Raw genomic sequence first — 22,448 nt, 5'->3', positions numbered from 1 at the left:
GAGGTCAATAAAATAGAAGTACATTTATTTTAAAAACTGAAAAAAAAAAAAAAAAAAAAAAAAGCAAAAAAAAACAAAAAAACCCAAAAACAAAAACCAAACAGCCAACAGGAGATATTTCAAAAACTGCAAATATTTTGCTGTGTATCATATTTTAGCTTAAAATTCCACTAGGTTATTTCATGTGCATTTTTGCTCTGCTCACATTCCTGCTTTCTCCTCCTTTAATATTTACTGAGATATAACTGTCATACAGTTATAATAAATACGTTGCATACTTAATGCAAATTACAACATAACTAAAAAAGGAAGAAAAATTCACCTGGCACAATGCAAAATACCCTCCCATAAAATAAAACAGCTATTTATCATCAGTATCGCACCAGACACCTTGGTTCACCTTTCCACACTATTTGGTCTATTCCCAGAATGGTTTTTTTTGAGACTACAATGTCTCTTGTCACTAGAAAATGTGTATTAAAAAGCAGTAATTAAATAAGACAAGTAATCAGTACGGCTAAAAAAAAAAAAAAAAAGAGGATCGATACAATTTAAAATTATGCTTCAGCATCTCCATCTGACGTAAGACCCTTCAATTCCCTGCACTTCATGACTACACAGTTCTTCTAAGCAAAGAAGAAAAAACAAACAAACAAACAAAAGAAAACAATTTGTAAACAGAAGAAAAAGGGGAAAGAAAATGGGGACAGAGGAGCAATGACGTGGGGAATAAGGCAAAAATTTCTGCAGATGCACATGAGAAAAGCAGACAACGATACAGCAAAGCACGCTGCTGCAGGTAACTGACGGCCAAAGCACTTCAGGTAGAAGCACAGACCTATACAGCTCATACAGTGGGGCAACTGCTGAAGGAATAGAGATCCTTAGAAACTTTCTATTTGCTGTCTCCAGAAGCCAACCCTGCACTTCCAGCACCCTCACCGAGGAGAAGCTGTTTAAGAAATGTATTTTCCAGAGCACCGCATCAAGCACAAGACAATGAGGAACCAAACAATCACCCAGATGAAACCACTAAAAAGACGCATTTTCCTTGTTCACAAGCTGCAAAACAAGCTGCCTCATTTTCTTCAACAAGTAATAAAATAACATAAAACGGGTAAAGAAAATTTCCACGATGTCTAAGACTGTATAGCCCTAACGCTTTTCCCCTGCAATAAAAAAAATTAAATAGTAATAATGGAAAACCTTGGGAAATGTAGAGATTTTATTAGTTTTATTAACTCAACAATATAAACTTGAATTATCTCCGTTTGTTTATTTGCTAGTTACTCATTTCGAAGTGCCTCTCAGTGCTAATGAAAATAAAATCTCAAGTGCTTTATAAAAGCAATGGGGTTGGCTGAAATGACTAGAGATTTTTATTTTATTTATGTTAAGATGTTTTCTCCTCATTTAGTAACTAAATTGTTAATTTAGGAAGCAGTAGTTACATTTTTATACCTCCTGTATTCGCAATGCCATCAGAATAATCAAAGCCAAATAAGAAAAAAAACAACCCACAAAACAAGGATTGAAGTAAATATTATTTGGGCTGTTATTTTTCGTTTATTTTCACAAGTTACTTATTAATACCAGTATGCTGGGTACCTTTTAACCCTTTTCCCACACCTCTGAATTCTTTAACTGTATGGCACAGTGTGACTACTTGGGCTTAATCTCTTTTTTCCCCTCTTCCACCCACTTGTTTTCCTGTCAGTTTGTGCTCCCAGCCTGAACTAAATTAAAAAACAATTTTCAACCGATTCAGAGCTATTTAAAGTTATTACTCCTTCAAGGATATTTTTACTAGAAGCACTTCAGGAGTTAAGTTGCTAAGTTAAAATCAAAGTAATGACCCAAAGCAGAGATTACTGAGTTGCAGAGTAAATTCATATAAATAAAATTGGACTGAAAGGCATTTCCTGCTGAATGATAGTCTCTCGATTAAATCTTGTACTGGCACTAAGCATGCCTTGTGGTTCTAACAGCCCATCACTTGCATTAAGATGATCACAAAGAGAGTGAATACCAAACAAACCCAATCAGAACTTTGCCCTCGAAGCTGTGAAAGTCTCCAGTTTTCTAAAATATCCAGATCACTTGAGTGACTGCCTCACAAAACATAAGGATAATTAAGCTGACCTGAAACAACTGCCCTGATTTAAGTCTTAGGGGCAGTTTGTCTAACCTTCTGATCCCAAAGGAACCTGGAGCCACTCAAGCACCTGCCTGTGGTCACTATCTGACAAATTTCACAAAAATATTCTTGGCAGTGTATTAAACCATCTATTACAATAAATAAATAAATAAATAAATAAATAAATACCAACAAAAAAGAAGAAAACATATTTGTAATTATTAGAGGTTAAATCAGTTTTTGTTTCCAGAGTCATCATCCTGAATTTACTTAAAGTAATGACTTTTTTTTTTTTTTCACTGACTACAGTAAGATCTTAAAAACTGCAAAATAACACATCTGATTCTTCACTATTCATGGTAGCTGCCAATTTTCTTCCTTAAAAATAAAATAAACAACTTTTTATTGTTAGATCTTCTAAATTATTCACTTGGACAATTCTGTTCTTAATTGTGGTTACCAATTTCAAGTATGTTCAAATGTCTTCTAAAAGCCAGTTTCCTTCTGTCACTTAGAATACTCTTATCAAAGTACACAGGTCTGCAGGAAGAAAAAACATTTCGTTCACTTTTAAACTGTAAAACAATATAAAAGTAAAGCTGTGGAATCTAGAAGGAGGCCCACCAGTATCCCTAAAGCCTCAATCTCCATCAGCATTATATGATGAAACAAAAATTCCAAAGCCAAACATCTGAAGGTTAAGAAAAAATAAATAAGCTGCAGTATTTGCAAAAATAGAATCTTCAAGAAGCTTTATATTTCATTTATTCTTAAAAAAAGAAACAAAATTAAAAAATAAAATAACACCAACAAACACAACATCTCCTTTGCATGAAAATAACTTACATTTTGACTATTCCAGCATCATTTCTAACCCCTTTCAATTTCAACTGAAAAGCTCCTGAGGAATTTTTCCCACTGCAAGAAACAAGATCCTCCATGTACCTCGGATTTTCTTGTCTGAGAAACAATTTCGCAAGATTGAAGTGTGCACCTTCCAAACATTGATAACATTTCATATAGTCTCATTTTATTCTAAAATGCATTTCTTGTGTTAGCTCATTTATAGGTATCTTTCAGAAGCTTCATAATGCCTTGGTAGTCAGCAAGGATTCCTAAGGGCCACTTGATTTCCCTCTCGTAGTACAGATGCAATATTTTCTGTATGTAACATATAGCCATCAAGGGGCTCAGTTTTATCATTTCCACATAACCTCCACAGCTTCCATTTTCATCCTCAGAACTCAATCACAGTATTCCACACTTTGCCCCTGCCCAAGGATAGAATGGTGCTTACCTTTTTTCTAAGGTATGTGTTTGTCTGAATGTCAAGTGCTGACTGAGAACACATTCCATGATGATCCCAATTTTCAGTTAAAATACATACTTACAGTTTTAGATTTAACTCCCTGCCTTTTCAGCCAGAGCCATTTAGCTGGAGTCAATCAAGCGTATGATTAGAAATAATAACTCACAAGCAATGAATTCAGATAGATTAGATCTTTGCCAAACTGCAAGTGTGGCAAGCTGCTATCCATCTCCTCTTACTTCTAAAGAAGGTACTAAAAAATACCTCAATAACCACAACCCTTGGACTTCAAACACTGTATTTGTGACTCAAAATATCCCAATGCTTAAATTCTTGCTTTCCAGAAGATGCTATATGGGTGTGGCTTTTTCCTTGAGAGGATCTCTCTTACTAACTGCAGCGGCAGCTTACTTGGATTAGACAGGATCAGAAATAAAAAGGAGAACATCAGATATTTTTCCAAAGTGAAATACATGCCACAAGACAGAAAATTGTTGTTTTTTTTTTTTTTCCACTTAGAACCTAGCGCTCGCAACCTATAAATTAAATTAACATGAATTAAAACTGTATGTTATCATCTATGATATTCTAATTTATGTTCAGTAACCCCTTTCAGAAGTGACTGATCTCTGCAAAGTACAATTGTCAAGAATGACGAAGTGGAACTTCAAAGAAGACATTTTTAGGAAGGATAAAATGAAGCTTGCTTTCTTCCTAGGTTCCCTCCCTCCAAAATCGTAGGTCAAAAAGACGGCCATTTTTGTGGTTTTACTTCACTAAGTGAAGGGCCAAATCGCATCCTGGCATGCAGTCTTCAGAATATTCAGCTATTATTCTATTTGTTCCTATTAGCAGCCTACTAAGTATTACTGATCTACGGAAAAATCTACCATGTTCACAGTAGCCTTAACAGGTGTCTGGTTTCACCCATCTTACCATCTCTTTCCCACTTTTTGCTCTTGACAGAGCACAAGATTTTAAGATCATTATTTAGTAGCGGCTCTCAGGTATACAATGCACTGTATTTGTTAACAGTTTTTACCAATGAGATTTCTGGCAGGAAAAAAAAAAAAATGTTGAAGTGACTTGCATTAGTTTACTCAGCAAGCTAATTATCAGAACATCTGGAAATACTCACCTTCTAACAACCATACTTAGCTTGTTAGCAGGCCAAACCTGCAAATACTTTTCAACATTACCTTTTCTGTGGTTTTACCTCTTATATGCTAAGCGTCCTTTGCAGTTTCCAAAAACAGGTTTCATAGGATGTATGTAGCTCTGCTCCCTGCCAACTGATTGAGCAGTCAAAAGAAAAGAAGCAAATCTCACCTTGAACAAACTTTGAAATATATCTGAAGCATACCTCAAAATTCAATGTCAATTTAACATTGCATACAAGAACATTTCCCCAGTATTCACAACCTAATAAAAAACAGTAATTAACAGTGCAGCACTCTGCTTGGCTTTCAACATTTCAGTATGATTACACACTTAAAGATAACTACCACACTTTAATAACCCAATTTTTGTAGTAAGACTCCACTAATAATTTTGTAACATAATCTGCATTCAGTTAAATATTTATTTCCCAGTATTTTACATTATATCTGTAACTCTTATCGTCTTCACAGGAGGTATGGCTAGGACAATAAGCATACATTCAACTTCCATCCACTTAGAAACGCCACAACTTAAGTATTGACTGAATAAGAAAAATATATATATGCTTATAGAAGGTCCTCATGGGCATAACGGACTCTGCCCAAAAGCACTTAATTCTCTCTCCTCTAAAAAATCTCTGCGTTGTAAAACTACAGAGCTTCCATGGGTATTCTGATACATGCTTATACTAAAATATTCACCAAAGCAATTACTGAAAAATGATTTAAACTACTGTTAGGAAAGCATATTTATTACCTCTTAAGTGAACTGGCCAGACATAGTTACCAATCAGTACCATCTTCATGGTACCAACAGCTTTTACATTTATTAAAGCAAGCGCAACAAAAGATTATTAAGAGGATGATGTGATGTGTCCAAGAAAAAAGTAATCAAAGCAGACAGATTTTTTTACCTAGAACTCAACTGAAATCCAAGACTATACGGAGAGCAATTCATTCCAGAGCCTGACAGTTATTTTATATAAATTTGAAAATTAATCAAGAATAAAGAAACAGAATTGTTTCATCTGCTGCCCAAGCTGTCCTCTTCACAGACAAAAGAAATAAATAAATCTGCTTCAAAAAGGTACAAACTACATTTTTCCATCAATTACAAAATACAAAGAAAATTATTCTGGGGCTCAAGTCCAAAATCTCTGAACTAGTGAAAACAATCCTTTTTCATTTAGAAAAAGTGTCAGCGAAGTCAAAGAAATACAGCTACTTGGTTACATAGACATTTTTCAGAACTAAGCACTTAATCAGGTATGGTTAGTATGTGCTGTTTTTAGAAACATCAATCAATAGTATTTAAGAATAATAATTTTTAAAAAAGTTATCTGACCTCCTGGGTGAAAGTATATTCCTATCTAATTGTCTGGTTATGCTATGTTATTAATTACAAAAATTAGCATATTTGCTTTTGTTGCCCATGGATGAGTAAACGTTTCTTCTTTTTCTCATTATAATAGCAAACAGAAAGAATCAAAATATCAAAATGTAATTAACCCTTAACTAGAAGTAAGAATCATTACAGATGTTGGGCATATCCTGCTCCACCATCTGTGAACCTCTAGATTGGAAAAAGAAGAAAAAAAAAAGAAAAAAAGACTGCGCGTGTCATGTGAAACATAAAGCTATGTGCTCCTTCCACTAATCTTTATTGGTAATTTATAGCTACTGAACATTTGTAGATTTAACAGCCCATCAAAGCATTTGAGGAGACCCAGTCCTAAGTACTCATTAAGTGAAATTAAACATAACTTTCCATAAAGTACTATGCGGCATGAATGGGTGGGCAAGCTTGTGAGCTGCTATCACTATAATAATTTATAGTTTGTAATCTTGCCTTATTACTTCCAAAAACATAAAAAAGAACACTTGGCAGCTACAAAAAAATACTTAGTCTCTGCTATAAATTTCACTAGCAGAAAAATCTTTTATGTCCCTGAAGGATGTACTAATTCTTCCTTCTCCAGTGGAAAAAGATAAGCTAAATACAGAAATACACCACCTACCTTTATCTGCAGGATAGTATTCTCTGCAAAGTTTTCTCCTCAGCTGTCTATGTTCCTCTCTACCAGCACAAGTCATAAATAAGTCCATTAAGAATTCAGGTAAATGCCATGGAGCTAGCAAGACTTACCAGATAAGCAATCCTCTAGAAACAGTCTATGCACTTGTTTAAATATGTCCTTAATCTTAAAACACCTCTCATTAAAAAAAATCAAGCACAGAATAATGCTGTTGGACACAGAGGGGAAAAACACAAGCAAGACAGAAAGAGGAAAAAACTAAATGTGAAAGAAAGTACTATCCAAATGTAGGTCTTGGTCTCAAGTTCCTGAGATAACCAGCATAGTTTTAAAAGCAGACAAGTGGGCAAGTGGCAGCTTTTCCTATTTAGCCCACTCCTAGAAATATATATATATATATATTATATATATATATGTATATATATATATATATATACACCAGTGGAGAAAATTTTGATATCTAGATGTTTTGACGTTTATACCTGAGAGTGGATTTCACCAAACCGTATGTGAGGCAGTATGTGAATAATTTATGAAAGAGACCTGAAGAAACCTCAAGGATTAAAATAAATAATTGTGCTTAACCTGACTGAACGAGAGTAGAGCATACTTGGAGGCTTACACTTCCTGCACCACGAGCCAGGTGGGGGATAGGCCATGCTGGATTAATTCCAGCAGCACATGCTCTGCATCAATAGCTTGCATTGGGGTTAGTTCTGCTCTCATGGAAAGATCTGATGACTGAGTGAGCCTGAGCAATGGCCATGGTTATCAGGAGATGAGGACAGAGGACATGCTCTGCCTTTCTCCATTCAGCACAATGGCTAGTTGGCTTGGGCACACTGCAAAGGGCCCTTGCTACAGTGCCATGAGGTCTTGTATTTAGTGCACTGTTTTGTATGTTATGTGTAATTTTCTTGTGTATTGCTGATCCAGGTAGACTGAGGTGAGTTGAGCTGAGGGCCATGGAGACTGTCATGGCAGGAGCCCAGGCGTTGCAGAGAGAGACCGAGAGAGACAGTTTAATGGGCATCCAGCAGCTGCACCCAGAATAGGTGAGTTTAATGAAGAGTTCTTTAATAGGGTGCACAGAGAGCTGAGATGATGGTAATGAACTGGAACAGGAGTTTTAGACAGGACACAGAGGGATGCTTTATCCCAAGAGAACAGGCCAGCAGTTGCAGGAGCTGGGGAGAAAGACTCTGGAGTCCCCCACTATCCTTGGAGACTTTCAAGACTCAGCTGAATACAGTTCCAAGCAACCTGACCTGAGCTCAGAGCTGACCCTGAAGTGAGCAAGAGTTGTACTACAGACCTCCTGCAGTCCCTTTTGGCCTAAATAACCACTGTGATCCATTGATTGACTGCCACACATTTGACAGAAACCTCATTTCCCATCTACCAATGTCTGGGCCAACCAAGCCAAGAGTGGCAGATTTTATAGCATTTGCAAGTGTTAACCCACTCATAAATATTGGCTGCTATTTACCAAGTTTGAAACATGATTAACAGCTTAATTGTGGATCAATAGGAAATGTAATTTTACAAGACAGATCCACTGTAATGTGTGGCTTATTAACAGCTAGAGTGAAGTACTAAAGGATCAGAGCCATCTCCCTACAATGTAATGAGGAACAAAGCTAGAAAGACTTGAGATAACTGAGCCCTGCTCCTATTTCTTGAGAAACAGAAAGGAGACTCAAATTTCACAACCTTACAATTTTATAGCTACTGAATATCTTACAAAAATTGTCCTAGAAAGAGAAGGCAATTCAAAAAACAAGAAACATAACCTTAGAGCACTGAAGTCCTGTGATATAAATAAATAATGCATTAAGGAAAATATACATGCCAATAGCTCATAGCTGAAGATGTTTCAAGAATATCTGATGGAATACCTAACCTCTTAAGTCACAGCCACTCACATCTGCTGACTCACTAAGGTGTGTATATAACACTCAGCAGACTGCAACCATACTTTGAGATATCAAATCAGATTACATATCTTTATAGTGCTACATATAAGAACTTCCCTGACGTAACCTTTAAAGCACAGCCCACCTTAACACAGCTTGTTTTTCACTGTCTTGCAGCTCTGCAGTTGCATTACGAATTTCTGCCAATATTTAATTCTTCACTTGCCTGGAAGACTGCAGGTCTTGAACACATACACTATGAATAACAAATTAGAAGACGGAAACCAAGGCCCAGCACAAAGCCTCTTTTTCCATCTCTTTCAATGCTAAAAGTGAATCGTATCCTTAGGCACCAACATTTGTATACTTACGGAACTGGTCATAAAAATGTGCACTTGTATAGCAAAACTCACAAAAACACATGAGCAACTATCTAACACAGATACCTATAAGCATATAAATCCTGAAAGAGTTCCTCACTGACAAACACAGATTACAGAAGACACCAAGGAAGGAGTGGAAATGTGACAAAACCAAATTGTTTGAAATGTTTTCTAATTAAAAAGATGTGCTTTTTAATATCATACTTTCAGAAATCTTGCATAATGCAGCAACAAGCAAAAAAAACATTTGAGGTTTTTTCTTTATCAGTGTCTAATTAGTTTTCTCTCTGTTTTTTCCTCCTCAGTGTTGTGGCACAGGACTTAGCTACCATCATTATTTTCAGCAGGGCATAGGTTTCCTTCTTTATAGCTTATTAAGGTATTTTATAGCACTACCATCAAAGAAGCTGTAAGGATTTGTGTTGCTTCATTAAACATTACAAGGCTGCCTTTTCTATATGAAATATAATTTTGTACATTTTTGTCATTTTTATTGCAATAATAATCTTTGTGAGATTCCTATTGCTTCTTTTTCCTTTGCTTGCTGTTTGTTTGGCTTTTCTTAGTAGAATTAATATAAGAAATATTAATGAGACAAGGTTATTAAGGCTTAGGGATGAAATGATTTGGGATCTCTGTACTATTCTTAACAATGAATGGGGATGAAACATTCATTTTCTCAGCTTAGAAATAATAATAAAAGTTATTAGCCACTTTATCACCTGAAGAATTGTCACAGAGGGAGCGTTTAGCATGCAAATGCCAGCATTAGCACTACCTCTGTGTATGAACGTAATGTAAGCAGAGGTTCAGTTAAATAGTGTGTGGTCATTTACAATGTGCACACCAAAAAAAAAGTGCATTACCTTCTATGAAATCACTTAATTAGTACAAGTGCATTAATGCACTACATTTCTGTCAAGCGCTCTAGATGTATAACTACTTCTGTATATAAAAATAGGGTGTGCAAGTATTCTGTTACTTGTACCCCATTTTGCAATATGTCCCTTGCAGTTACACCAGCCCTGTTTACATAAGCTGCAACTCTTGTTTTCACAGGAGTGGAGAAAGTCCTGCTCATTAGCACTGCTCACTACCAGTTACACAAGAATTATACTTGCAACTACATCACATGCCTGAACACTAGTTTGCCTCAAAGAGCAACACTGCAAAAACAAATATTCAGTGTATCCAGAGACCAACAATACAATCACAATAACTTCCTGACAAACATTTACTTTATTAGTCTGACCATCAGCCTTGTTTCTGTAGTGAAATAGGAATGAATATATATATATATATGGGAATAAATATATATATATATATATATATATATATATATATATATAATAAATATATATATGTGCAAATAATAAATAAATAAAAGTAAATAACTAAATAAATAAGTAAATAAATAAAAATATATTTATTTATTTATTTAATTAATCCACTTTTTATCCTGATGCTAACAACAAAAAAGGATGGATATTTTAGCAATTAGGACATTCATCTAGAAGAACCAGCAACAAAGGAATTGCTGCTGCAGCAGAATAATTTAGTACTAGATATATACCAAAAGCCCAAAACAACAGTAATTATTGTCTAATAATAAGGTTATTTCTTTTCACATTGGAAAGACAAGCTTTCCTACTCTGTCACGCCATACTATGGTGGAAAGGTACATGACTCTATAGAACACACGCTGGAGAGAAAGAAAAATAAAACTGCTGCCTTAAAATGAACTTAAAAAAGGAAGCCTGACAAGTGGAGAAGAAGAAGAAAAATGAATTTTTGTAATGAGTTCATATTTGCAAATCACATACATTCTTCAGAGAATATTTCAATATTTAGGTCAGAAATGAAACATTAAATTGCTTTATGTATCAGCAGAAGCTTCTGGACCATGATTATTTTATAACAATTAGGTTTATTTTGCACTGCACTAATTCCCACCCAAGATGACTGGAGTATTACCAAACACGATTCAAAGCATGACAGTCTTTGCATTATTTTTTGAAGCAGGGGAGATTCCTATGAATGAAGAAGTAATAACAAAAAATTCTGGAGCCCTGTGTAGCCAACACCCTTCTTTCTGGCTAAGCAATTCTCAGTACCAGGATTACTAGGGCACTGGGACCCTTTGGCTAATGCCAGCCATCTAAAACCATGCAGAGTTTGTCCTTTTTTAGGGAATGCCAACTTCAAATCCCTCTGAAAGCACTGTGGAAATGTTTAGTGGCAAGCTCTTTGAGCCTTCTGGTCCTTGCTGGCCACGTGGCTGGGATGCAGGGCCCATTCCCCAGGGACAGGACTGGCCACAGGGTCTCGGCCTGCTCCCTGCGCTCTCTTGGGCAGCACGGTGTAGCCTGGCAGGCCGCACCAGCTGGGTCTGCCTCGCTCAACTTTCGCATCGCATTACTTCCGCTTTTCTAACTTTTCCACTACTGAGCACCATCAATTATGCACTAGAATAACAGAGGCTTGGCTCAGCAATGTAACATAAAGGCCGATTATGAGTGTAAATAATTTAAACACCTGCGTGCCATGTTTCTTTTAGCAGTGATATGTGGCTGGCGGACGCAGTGCGCTCACAGGGAAGGCACAGCTTTTTAATGCACTGACAACCCCCCCCATTCAGATGATGGGGAAGGCACACTGCAATGCTGATGGTGGAGTAACAATGAGTAGGGTTAAAAAAGAGTTATTTAACTGGAAAAGAGAAATGCTGAGAGCCACGCATGCAAGATGATGCAAGTTCCAAAGTCTGTGGCTCAGGGAAATTGGCAAAGTCTGTTTGTACCTCAGTGCAGACTCCCTCACCTCCAGCTCACTCAAAGATGACCCTTTCAGGTAGAGAACACAATGCTGAAGTTATAAAAAGTAGCTACGAAGCAACCTTAGGCTACTTGAAAGTAGAAGAGAAACCTGACTATTTAAGAACAGCATAATAGAGAAATTGATTTTGTACTATTAAATACAGAAAATCTATTTTCCTCTGCTAGGCTGTTCAGTACATTTGTGCTGCCACTTAGACACTGACAACTGATTTTTTCCAACTTCTTTTTACAGAGAGCTTCATTTTGTTCTCCCAGGATGCAACTCAGAACATCACAAGCAGCTAAGATGAAGCACCTGAAACCTCCACCAAAATCCACAGGGAGAGCTCAGTCTGGGGCCCTACTCACACAAGAACAACAAAGGAACAAATCCGAAATATTTGGATTAGTTTAAGTATGCTCCATTTCTTTTATAAGATCATTTGTGTGACTCAGCATTTCTGTCATCAGTCCTCACAATAATAAGATGGGGGACATCTCTAACACATACTATTTTAAAACAACCAGGGGACCTGTAAAATAACCTGCAGTTGAGAGAGATGGCTTTAAATTACATTTTTTGTTTGCTTTGAAAATCCACTAGTAATCTGACATTGTAATACAGAATACATGGAATGTTTCCAATTGAAAAGCATAGTCCACACTCCAGTTAAATGAGTTTTGAACAGAAAGTATACATAAAATAATACAGTTCACAGTTTCACATCCGAGATGGGGGTCATGCTACGCAGAAATACACCAAAATATGAAGGGCGGGGATGTCTATGGGGACAGAATTAAGAAATAAGAAACCAGTACACGCATAACTGAAATACACAATCTTTCAAAGTGAGGTTTCAAAGCTGTATTGGGATTTGACCATGTCAATTGAAAGAAAAGGGTGAAGGGGAGCACTGAGTGTTGCTGCTTAAAACAGCAAACCTTAATAGCATCCATATGATTTAGCAAATCAATGTAGCCAAAGTCAATAAATAATCATGCAGTTATTTTCTGAAACAATTTCATTACTTTCTTTGAGCTGAGCATTGGTAATTGAGGAAAAGTGTTTTCATATTTCCTCCTGTTAGATGCATCTTTGCTAAGTTCCCTTCAAATAAAAAGGAGAATTTGCACCTTTATTGTTGTATGAATATTTCAAAGCAACTTCTTTGGAAGGTTACTAGGTTCCTACCGCATATTTTTCTCCAGTATTGATTGAGTGTGAATAGCCTTACTTAACTCCTTATGCACCATTTTCTCCCAGGTCAGGCATATTTATTTATAACAGACTGCAAGGGTGCACCAGACTGCAGTAGCACCATGGGGCTCCTCTGTGGTGGAAACTACACACACGAAATTTTTTGCGGCACCAGTCAGTCAATTTGAAACCTTCCCCACCAAAAAATGTGCAAACCAAGTATAGTACCTATTTACTTGTATTTTACCAGGAGGTTTATTTTATGCTGACTGGCACAGCAAACAGTCTTCACACAGCAGTTCTTTGCAGCCAAGCATTTTATGTGCCATAATGAGGGGCATTTTAGAGACACAGTAATTACCGTGGATTTTAGGGCTTAGGTGGCTGACAGCCTCATAGTGAGAGACTTCCCTACACTTAAGACAAAGTTTCTCATTAAGTAATATAGATACATTTCAATTCAGTTCCACATAGGCAGACTGACAGATAAAGCCAAACTTGTAAAACCAGCCATCCATGGAATGAAAAGTCTCAGCAGTGAGCCAAAGTATAAGATAATTTTAATCAAGGATTGCCATAGAAAACATCTCTCTATACGACAATTACCATTTGCGTTGTGTTATACACTATTAAGAACATTAGTCAACAGTATGGAAATCTTTCTCACACCATTTCCCTGCATCTGCAGTGACAGTATACTATTATGTAAGCATATGTACAAAGCATACTTATTTAACCCAAAAGATGAGAAATAAAGACTGATGATACACTGAACCCTTTAAATTTCAACCACCCCAAAGAATCACGACCTTGTTTTGCTTTCCAAGTGGACTGTACCATTTGTTGCCCTCCTTCCCAAAAGCAATTAGGCTGTTCTACTGATGAAAATGAGAGTAGTATATCCACACCCTCTCATTAGCAGGAGCGTGTCTTGCAAGCTCCAGAGTTTCAGGAATGCTGAACTGAAAGAGATCGTTACAATTAGTGATGTTTACTGTGTTTACGAAATAGTTTAAGTAGACACAGTCAATGGAAGGATGAACAAATACATATGGCCCACAGATGCTAACAAAAAATGAGCAGAAGTGGTCATTAAAAACCATGTGGGTGGGTGGAGTGTCTTTGTATGCAGAAGGGAAATAGTAAAAGCAACCATGAACAAATCTCTGAGATTTGGGAACCTAAGGATGCCTCAGCCTCAATCCAGCCCCCGGCCTTTTCATGTGCGTGTGAAAGTTTGCATGCCCTACTCATCTGTGAGATCGCAAACAGCCTTTAATATTTCATTCGGCCCAAAGCACAGAGCGTGCTCAAATTCAATACAAGGAAATGCTTTATCTCTTCCTTCACAGACTAATAATCCGACAAAACCAGAAGCGCCAGGGAGTCATGGCAAGTTGTAAGGAAATGACGTGCAGACACTTTTGGACATTTTTATTCCTGTTTACTGTTTGGGACACTTGGAGTGAATAAACACCAATTAAGAGACTTTTGTTCACTGGTGTATAAAAAACATACCCGATACCTAGGCTCCAGACCACTTATCAGAGAACTTTTGCTCTGATTTAATTCTTTGAAACATTTTTCCCCTCTGGCTTCATACGTGTCATTAAATATGATTTTCCTAACTTTTTTTCATGAGGAAATGGATTTAATTCATAAAGTGGAAATACAGACAATTTAACAAATCTACCCTAAACTACAAAAGAAGCACTATGCCTATAGGACACTATGAATACAACTGCTGCTTTAACTGTTGAAGTTCATGATATTTTCAGGATTACCTTAATTTTCCCACGTGCTGGGACTAACACTATCAGCTCATTCCACGAAACGTAATGCAGTTCTGAGAATATCAGCCATTTACAATGTACCAGATTACGTTGCAGGACAGCACTTTGAACAGCAGAGTCTGGATATGCTCACAGAGACATTTAGATACCAACACCCTTCTCTGCTAACAGACTTCGCTAAAGAGGCAGAAGTCGTGAATTTTAGAAGTTCTGAAATTAAATTATACAGTATTTTGTGACTTTAAAAAATGCAAGTCAACAACAATTGAAGGAAATCCATGTTAATAAAGTAACATGTTTGAATACAAAGCTGTTACTTCCACCAGATGGAGATACAAAATTGCTGTGTAAGTTTATAAATAGTATCTACAGATTACAGTAATGGTCTATCAGCCACCTTTCATCTATCTTTAATTTATCTAGCTGATGTGAGCCTGTTAGAACTATTTCCACACTGATTTCTGCAGCTATTCAGGAATACAAAACACACAGAGGGGCAGTCAACAATGCTGGTAAATGAAAGAAAAGCATCTTTTTTTTTTTCCTATCTGCCTTTATTATATTCAGATCCAGTAATCACTTCATGGCATATATTACTAACGAGGACTAAATGCATGAATTTTAATTAAGGGTTGTACCTCTTTTAAAACAAAAATGGGAGAATCCGTTCAGGCTGTAGGAGCCCTTAGCTAAATGCCCATGACATTTAGAATGACAAGTACTATAATGCTGCTCCGTGACTCCATCAGGCTTCTAGACTTGGCAGCACTAGACACTGTCAGGTAAATTACCGCGCATACACTGTCTGCTGACACTGGGATAAAAAAAAAATGTGAAAAGACTAAAATCAGACACGTCATGCTGGAAGATGGAGGAAAAGGAATATTTCAGCAATGTACATTTGTGTATGTTACAAACAGTCCTTCATAAGTTATTGAAGTCTTGTCTTTATTTGAGTCTCCAGCATTCTTTGCTATCAACAAAGAATCCTGATAAAAAACAATGATGGAGAAACAAATCTCTTAAAGGTATTAAAAATTTGTCCTATCCTACGACTGGAGGGGAAAAAAAAGGAGGCAAAAAGAGACAACCGACAAAACACTGAACTTAAGAAAGAATCCAGGTGTTGAGTCAGAGGAATCATTACATGCATAGGTTCGATGAATCATTACATTCATAGGTTCTATATGGAAGCCATCACAGAAGAGCTTAAAAATGCATTTTGATCAATATTTTGACATTGCATGGATGCTCGAGGATAAGAAGATGGGCACAAAACTAACTCACAGACCACAAGGCGTTCTGAAACTGCACTATTCTTAACATATTACACTTCCAAGAAACCAGAAATATGTTGAAATGATCCAACATGATAATCAAAACAACACACACATTTCACACAACTTCAATGTTTCATTTATGCATGCAAACAACATTCCTAATGTTCTGAATATGCCTGCACGCCGTATCTAAAGTTTCAGCCTGATATGTTGTGACACTGTTAATTCAGTCTCATATTCACCCAGTTCCAGGACAATCAGTGAGTCACACTGATGCCCCTGAAAAGCTCAACTTCTACTACGTGTGACATTACACATGCACCTATTATCAAAATGAAAGGCATGTTCCATTATGAAAGCACACATGCACCCAGAGGTGCAATGCAGCCATACATATGCTGGATGTCCTTAGAACTGTCATGTCAAACTGTCTGAAGCACTGTTCACATCTACAAATGTAACCGCTAGTTTTGAAGTTTTCCAGTCTTATCAATTCAAACTGAACAGAAGAACCAAGTTTCAATGTTAAACAAATTGTTCTACTTTATGATGACATATTTTGTGCAAATTGAATTTGAGGATTCAAAATGCCATCTCTTCTTAAAACTGGACCAATCTGACTCATCCAATTCAATTGTTATCCCCATTGTCTTAGTTAATCTACTTTTAACAACATGGCATGCAGAATTTCTTCCTATAGCTGCCACAATAAGAAGCTGCTGCATGGTTTGCTCTGTCTGGCTCACTTAGCTACTGAAATCAGAGCTCTTAACAAATCAGCAATCCACATCCATTACTAAAGTTAAGCCTGTTACGAAAATGTATTTATTTCTTCACAAATGTGTTCTAGCAACACCTGAAGGTAAGAAGAAAAGACTCTTTGATGGAACTGCAGGAGGCAAACAAAGCTGACTGTTTAGTTTCCTTACAGGGGCATACTCAAGCAATCATAAGTTTGGAAGGGGCTAACAAAATGTCTCCAGGTCAACTGTCTTCCTGTATTGTTATTTGTTACAAATCATTTCTTAACCACAGAGATGTCCTTCAACACAGCTACTATTAAAAACAACAGCCCCGAGAAGTTTGTATATTCAGAGGAAAAAGAAATGGTTTGGTGATATCTAAGCAAGTAGGAGGACCTGTCTCCATGCTCTAGCCATCTTCAGACCTTCTAGAGTAAGAAATTATCATCCTGCTTTCCCCTGGTATAACTTTGAAATAAACTTTCTGAAGCAGAGCTGTGCACATCCGCATTAACAGCATGCGAAATTCTACCACCCATTCATTATCATTTTTCTGTGAGAGCCTCAAGTAATCTTTTTTAAAACTTTGGAGTTACAGCCATTACACAAATTAACTCACTACAGCTTACTGGGGTATGGAAGGAGAAACCTTACAATCAATAACTAGAGAATTAGCCCCATTCATCCAAACTACTCATCCATAAGACAGTCCAGCTGTATGCTTTTTATTTAAGGTGATTTCTCTCTTTTATGACATGATGCATTTTATTTTCTTATTAAATATGATTTAAAAGAATGAACTATTCATTGTAGAAGTCAAAAGCAAATGGGCAGCAAAACTGAGCTCTGTATCACAAATATTAACTTTAATCTGAAGAGGCACAAATGGGTTTTTCTGCCATCAGGGGGTCGAAGGATTAAAAAATTAATGTCTGTCCATCCAGACAGAGAACAGCTGTTCAGCTAATAAGCCACATTTCCCACTCCATGCACAGGACTGCAAGACCAAAAAGCTCTGGCTGTACTGAAATGAGCTTTGCAAGCTCTTAAGTTGCTAAGAAGTGCTCCCTGCAAAATCAGCTCCAAACTTTTTCCCCTGGGTAGACACCTCCCCTTCCTTGTTTAGTTGCCAAAATCTCATCCAAATAAGACTACTTTTCTGAAGTCTACTGCTTCGTTTCCATATGGTACATTTATTAGCCATGCCATACGGCAGGTAAAAACAAACCTAAGTGTGCAACTCCTCCCAGACAAACATTTGACCGGTGTTCATCAGCCATATTTTCAGATTTTCCAGGCATCCACAGCTACCAATCAGTTCTGACAGAAATTTTAGCCCTATGCTGCCAGTACTAAAGCAAGAAGGGATCTCGCTCTAGCCCTCTGCAAGTTATTTCTTCCTTTGGGGGCAGCTAAGAAACACTCCTTATAATCAGGGGTATTGTGTTTTTAAATTACAAAGTGCAGCTGCCTTATAGTGGAGAGGGATATGTAACCTCGAATTGCAGTTCTTAAGAGGTCACAGTTCAAATCCAGTTATGTATAGGAGGATGAGCAAACTTAGCTTTGATTAGCTGCAAAGTGGTAGAACCCCCTTATTCCCTTCCTTTTCTCCCTCTCCTCACTCCTCATCTTAACTCAGGACAAAAAAAAATAAAAATAAAAATAAAAATAAACCTCTCTTTGCTCCACTGATCTGTTGTTTGTGGAATGCTATCTGCCTGTGCGCAGCCCCTTGGCCATCTGGACCATGAAGGGCCCTCAATCTCAGCCCTGAATGGTAATTGTCTCAAAGAGCAACCTCACAGGCATTTCAGGCAGTGGGGCTTATTAAAATCCTGAAGGGCAGTAATCCCTGAATGCCACTAAAAAGATCCCCAGCTGCTACCGTTTATGAAGTGGGCTTGACAAGGGAGAGAAAAGGAGAGGGAGCTTGGGGGAGGGAGGGAAGAGGAAAGAGGAATTTAGAAGAGGCAAGTTATCCAAACAGGGCCCCCATCTGAGGAGTCACGTTTTATCAGCTTAGGCTTTCTTGTCTCGGTTCCCAATGGTGTCCCCACCCCAGCCCCTCCTCAGCTCCTGCTTTCACTTCTTGCCAAGGGGCTGAGGGCACACCTCACAAACATACACTTATAGAAGGTCTAAAATCAGGTATGGAGGCAAGACAACGATGGCAGCTGAGAAAGGTAGAGGCAGAATGGAGGTCTGCCTGCTCCCAGTTGGTACTGAGAAAATTCCTAGATGTGAAAGCATTCAAAACCAGGTTTCTCAGTAAGCACACGTCTGTTCCCCTGTAATTCTGAAAAGGCTTTTTCATCTCATTAGGTTAAGAAGATTAATAAAAATTCAGCAGTTTGCCCATTGCTTCTTCAGAAGTGGTGAAGCAAGTTTAAAGATGCAGACGGAAGGGTTTTGTACTGGAAACAATAAGGGGGGTGACTTCTTAAATCCTTCGTTGTCATCCTCCATTAGAGATAAATAGATACCTTTGCTTAAATTCTTCAAACAAACACTATATTGCTACACTTCTTTATTTTCTATTAACCTTCATGAAAAGCTTTAACCCTTCCAAAGTGCAGGGACCTTTTTGTTTGTGTACTATAATTCACCATGTAAGTGAAAGCTTTCTCTCATTTCAGTAATTATTTAGACAAGCTGTTGAAAAGGCATTATAGAACACCTATCCAAAAAAGATGGCTGTGAGAAATGAAGAACATACGCTGATCAACTGTGGTACCTTAGTACAAAAATGCACTCAAAACTGAAGCTGAATGTGCAATTTGCATTTCTTCAGATACTGCAGTAACTTACTATTTTTTTTTCAAGTTATTTTCAAAATATCTGAAAAACATAAAAATTCTGCATTAGAAAAATCAAATGCAATTATATGTATCAGGTTTTGTTGTTGTTGTTTCTTTTTAAATACTCTGAGTGTTCATCATCTAGGCTCCTAAAAAGATGAATCTGTTTTCTCACTGGAAATTATATATTTTGCCTTTTGCCTTAGATTCTGCAAAATGCATTCCTTAATATAAGAATGTGGATTTTTTTCAGCATGTCAGAAGTAAAGCAAAAAAAACCCACAAACTTCTGCTTGTTTCTTGACAGGTTGTGGCAGAGCCTTTCATAAGCTACAAGTTTCTCAAGACTACATTAAGCACAAATATCACAATATCTTAATGTCAGCCCTCTACCATTTCACACTTTTCTGAAACACAACTACGTCCCTGTACTCTAGAGAAATGATCAGATGAATGCGTAGGTGACACATGCAATGTTTACAGGTATTAGTTTAAGCTTTTAGGACTCTTTTTTTTGTCTCTCCCAGAAAATGTAACCAACAGCAGTAACTCTCGCACAAATGTGAACCTAGCAGTCTGCATCAATTTCCTTACACTCTATCAAGGCAGAGGGCTGGATTGGATATGATGAACAGTATCTGCTGAAATGAGCATAGTTCTCTGTCAGACAGACAGGTGCCAATTCTGATATTCTGCCACAAGAAAGAAATACTGCTGTTTTTAAGAAGGATCTTTGAGTCAAACCAGCAGTTATTTTACTGGACTTTGTATGTCGTATTCACAGACATTAAATGAACATGATAATTTTCTGTTTACAAAAATGACAGAAATCTATGTTATCCTGAACTTTTACGTCAGAAAAGGGACTGCAGACTATAATTGGTCTTCAGAGTTGGGTCCATACTTTGTTATGTCCCGTTCAGCACAGCAATAATATACACTGGCCCAAATATTTATGGAAAAGAAAAATGTCAGTGCATGTTTGCAGATTCCATAACATAAAAAGGCAAACATTAATCATTAAGATCCCACTTTTATTGACACATCTTGAATTCCCTGGCTGTAAAACATCAAGTATAAAATTATTACATTAAAAGAGCAATAACAGAGTGAGGTATACACACACACACACACACACACACACAGAAAAGACAGGAATATAGAAAGCTTCACAAAAAGCGGTCTAGACATAACATTGTGGTAAGAACTGATTTTATTTTGTTGCTGTAACTCATAATTGTTTTCTTTTAAGTAGAGATATAAAATATACATACAGGATATTATATATATCTATATATATATATATGTCCTAAGCATGGGTAAAAGCAGCCATTTCAGTAACCTCCCCAAAACAATTTAAAAACATAATAATATTTAAAAAACAAAAAAGACTGTATTTTTCCTGTACATCATGCCTTGAATTTCTCTTTCTTTACAACTAAAATATAGCAAAATAAAAAACACTAACCAACCAAAAAATAAACAAAAAAACAAAAAATAAAAAACCTACAAACAATACAGGTTACACAGAAATAAAATTATGTTGCCCAATTACAGTACCATTGTTTGCAACAGGTTCTTACTAATCAAGCCAAGTGAGTTCAGTTCCGCTAAATCTCTGCTTTTACATTTCTCTTTAGTTACAAATGAACAAAGAAAGTAAGTCAATGCAGAATGCAGTTAACACAGAAATATAAAAGAACTTAAAATTCAACTCCTTACTGAACTCAAAACACAAAAGCAAACCCACATGAACGGTGTTCATATGAGGTTGGGTACATCCCCGATTAATCCACCTAAAGGACAGGACTGGCGAGGCATGAACCATGGGATCCAGGAAAACAGCTCTTTACCATGTTTTGTGATTTGAGTTTATTCACTGAAAGGCCACACAGCCATACAAAATGGGCTGTACCAAGCAAGGAAGCAGATTACAGTGAAGCCGAGCTGAAAATCAGCACCCGCACACATGGTAAGGGGTTTCCTTCTTTTTGTTCTCAAGCAGATCTTTTTCGATGTGAAAGGTGTAAGTAGTTAGCAGAGCACTAGGCAATGTAGCTCTACAATGGTGCCTGCCCCTGCACACAGTACTTCAGTCTTCATGGAGACATGCCTAGCAAGTCTTTGAATGCTTTTATTTTGTTCTTTGTGGACTCCTACTGAACAGCAAAACGTTCTTCTTGGAGAAATTCAGCTCCTCCCAGCCCTTATAATTCAATTCTATCTTAAAGACTTTTACGAAAACACTGATAAAATTAGTTTTATATATATATTATTATATACATGTGTGTGTGTATATCCAAAAGCTGTAATTAGCCCATTTAATCTGGAAATAATATCTGCATACCATAAAAATTTGTTATTAGTAAAACAAGAAATACAAATGTAGGAATTCTAAGAGAAGCAGTGGATGTGACTGGGTGTGGAGGAGGGTATTTTGCACCCATACGATACAGTTATCATGCTCATTTTGAGCATGAAACCTTGAAATTTCCAAAAATGTCCACAAAACAAAAGAGTCAATAAAGGCTGAAGAAAATGTGTGGCAGTGCACAGTTATAAGAACTAACAACTGCCTGTTCTCCAAACTGGCTTTTCCTAAAATGGGAAAACAGCTGGTAGGCATCTTACTGTACAAAATAAAGCTGCATTATGGGGCTCTGTGACAAACATAGCATTATTAACAGAGATAAAAATAAAAACAAAAATTACCATGACTTATATGTTTTCTAAAAAACTATTGCAGTTTAACATTAGCTACAGTAGAAAACAAATTCATAACAGTTCTGATTGGCCACTCTTTGTTAATGCAGCCAATCCATTCACAAATTATCTCAGAACAATTAATTTGGTAAGAACAAAGAAAATAAATCTAC

At 36.9% G+C, this 22,448-nt stretch overlaps 1 protein-coding gene across 2 annotated transcripts in view; it reads right to left on the bottom strand.

The window, feature by feature from the left end:
• Positions 1-22,448, bottom strand: part of EFNA5 (ephrin A5) — a 207,721-nt gene that overhangs the window by 164,630 nt on the left and 20,643 nt on the right. The window lies entirely within an intron of this gene.

This window comes from Coturnix japonica, chromosome Z, assembly GCF_001577835.2.
Source record: "Coturnix japonica isolate 7356 chromosome Z, Coturnix japonica 2.1, whole genome shotgun sequence".
Classification (NCBI taxonomy): domain Eukaryota; kingdom Metazoa; phylum Chordata; class Aves; order Galliformes; family Phasianidae; genus Coturnix; species Coturnix japonica.
This window is presented reverse-complemented; position numbering and strand designations above follow the sequence as displayed.